Source organism: Apis dorsata, unplaced genomic scaffold, assembly GCF_000469605.1.
Source record: "Apis dorsata unplaced genomic scaffold, Apis dorsata 1.3 scaffold_579, whole genome shotgun sequence".
NCBI lineage: Eukaryota > Metazoa > Arthropoda > Insecta > Hymenoptera > Apidae > Apis > Apis dorsata.
The window spans coordinates 109,704-112,838 of NW_006263788.1; positions in this window are offsets into that span (position 1 = coordinate 109,704).

Below are 3,135 nucleotides of genomic sequence, written 5' to 3' on the forward strand. Positions count from 1 at the left end.
GATCGAGTCGAAAGCTTTCGTTCGTCGAATCGTGAAAAAAAGGAAAGAAGGAAAAGAAAAGAGAAAGAACGGATTACCTCTCCCTTTTCCCCAGAAAAAATTCCAGACTTCCCCCTTTTCGAACGTTTTCAAATTCGCAAATTTTCATCGGCCCCCTCTCTCGAGATCCTTCTCGCGAATATCAACATATTCTAATTCTAAAAAAAAAAGGAAGGTGATTCACGACCCGACGAGGTGTTCGCGAGCCTCGATTTCATTAAGTTTCTTCTTCGAGAGGGCGAGGAATCGGCCAAAAAGGCGATCCCATCAAAGAGGCGCGAGAAACTTCTTGCCGACAGATAAACGCGAACGATTCGGTCTCGCGCTACCGATGCAATCACGTAGAAGGCCGCGATAACGGGGTTTCAATTACGGGGCCGTTCGCCTGTTTCCGGCTAATAGGCCGATCGACGATCGAAGATTAAAAGCCAATCCCGCCGGGGCCAGGTTAATAATGATAATAGCCGGGGGTCGGCAACTTCTCGCGGACACTTTGCAACTTTGCCTTCTTCCTTTTTTCGCTCCCCTCCTCCTTCGCTTCTTCTCACTCGTCGATTGTGGAAAGAGGAAGGAAGAAATGAAGGCGAGGGGAGGGGAGGACAGGGAGAAAAGAAAGGAACCGGNGGCGGGAAAGTTTGGCTCGTTCGATTGTTTGGTTATCGCGCGATAACTCAATCGACGGGCCAGATACATGGGTGCAATCGCTAAAAGGAGCCCTGCGATCCTTAGATGACGATCGATCGTCGAGTTTTGAGAAGTGTTGCGAGTGTTCTTTACGATCGCGTAATCGTGTTCTGGATGAAGCTCGTAAATCGAACGCCTCTCCAAAAGTACCGATTTCTTCGCGATTGATGCTCGATCTATTCGTGGTGCTTCGCTCGGTCGAGAGTGTCTTTGGATCGTGGACTGAAAGAATGAAATGTGGCGATAATCGATACGTCGAATTCTAGCTGGGGTCTATATATCTTTATTGAAATCGAATAAATGTAATTCGAGACTTTTCTTATCGGGAGAATCGAGGTTGTGCGGATGTTAGTTTCGTAGTAACGAATTTCGCAAAACGAAGTCATTCGCGACGAATCGTGAAACGAGCGAGCAAGAGGAACGATCGAGTCGGGGCATTGGAATTGAAATATCCAGGAGTTCCATCCGGATCGTTAACGGCGGTCAACGATGGCCAAGAGAAACGAAGCGAACGTCCATCGAGTGGTTGGGCCATTGTGTTCCCGACCCCCCTGAGACAACGCAGGGTTCGCACCCTATTGCCTCCGACACGGACGTCTCAATTAAATGTATACGAGGCAAGTGGGGTTGATAAAGCGTTTGGTCATAAATATGAATTATCCGCGGTAAACGCTCCCTCGAGGACGGAAGTCGAGTGAAGGGGGGGGAGGGGAGGGAGGGGGTCGAAGGAGACTAAAAGTCGTCCGTGAATCCGTCCCAAGAATTTGACGAAAGCTGTGATTGATTCGTGAATTGGAATTTCTCTACCACGGTGAGAATCGGGGATGGGGCGTAATCGAATTTTTCCTCGAAACGCAAACACAAACGGTGGAAATGATTTTCTCTCTCTCGGCGAGAATGACGAGATCCTTCAAAGGATGTAGATACATAGGAGAGTAGAAAATGGGCGGGAGGGAGGGATGCAGGATATCGATTCCTCCTTTCGTCCAATCGGTCTAATAGAAAAGTAATGTCGGCCCCGCTTCGCCGCGGCATCTCGAGGCTAATACGTCTTGCGGGGTTGCAGGGGTGTTTATGAAGTATGGCGATGCGTTTTAGCAGATTGGTGACGATACTAGGGCGAGATCGTAATAACGCGAGCCGGTCAAAATGAATCGCAAAGTTGCGTGAGCTTTCTATTTCGTGCTGATAAATCGATGCTTTTATGTAATTGCGATAAAAAACCAATTCACTTCGCACTCGTCGTAAAACAAAAAAAAAAAAAAAAAAAAAAATAGAAGAGAAAAGAGAAAAACTTCTTCTCAAAGAATTTCGTCAATCTTTTTCTTCTCCACTTTCGAGTTAAACAGATTAAGAGAAACTGGATCTGGAGTAAAAAAAGAAAAATTTGAAACGCGTGAAAGCTGGATGGAAAGGTCGAGCATCGAAAATGACTACGTTACACCCTTGCTAGCATGTAGCTCCGTAACGTAGAATGGAGGCAATTTAACTCCGACTAGCACCTGGAACGAGATCTAAATCACGTTATCCTCCAGCCAGTGCGAAATCTGCGTTCGGGAAGTTCGGGTAGCGAAATACCTGTCTCCGTCTAGCATGGTCAGGAAAAGGGATGGAAACGAGTTGTAGGAGGGAAGGGGGAGGATATATATACGGGCTCGACTATGGTAACTCGCATGGTCGGTCGTGTATCCAGCAACCTACATCGGCGGTTTCCTTCCTGTGGGAAGGTTTGTCGGTGCGGAATAGAAAGCGGCCACGACGATTCAGAGGAGTGTGACTCGACGAGTCCCAGGAAGCGTGTGCTTTGCTAACGATGACAAACTGCCCCGCTCTAAGACGCCATATTTATGCTAATCTAGCCGGGTAGTCTCTGCCTACGAGGAGCTCCTTTCTCCCTTCCATTTCACCCTCTACGCCGCTTACACGTCCCTCGTCGTCGATTGAATTGCGATCTTTACTTAATGCTTAAAACTTTTGCTCTCAAAATTCTTATATATGTATATTCTTTTATTCGTTGATCAATCCCCTGTTCGATGGAACAGAGTTACGAATATAGGCAGTTCAAGGCTCGAAGTTGAAGATTCTCGACGGTATCATCGATGAAAAATCGTCTCGAAAGGAGCTATAAATCCCTCGCGACGTATCTCGACCCCGATGCGCCCGGTCCGGATAAATCCGGAATATCCACGTGGTGGCGGAATCGAAGGGGTACACGTGGTGGTTTGAACGCGCGACAGGAACCGTGCGTGTGTCTCGCGACTTCTTGTCGTGCCAACAGTGTGTTTTGCCTTTCCTATCGCTCTTCCTTCGATATCCCATCGTCTACCCCCTCGCCCCCCATCCTCGTGCACGCTCGCGGAGAATATGGATCGGCCCTGACAATATTGCCGCTGGAACCACCCCGTGTCTACC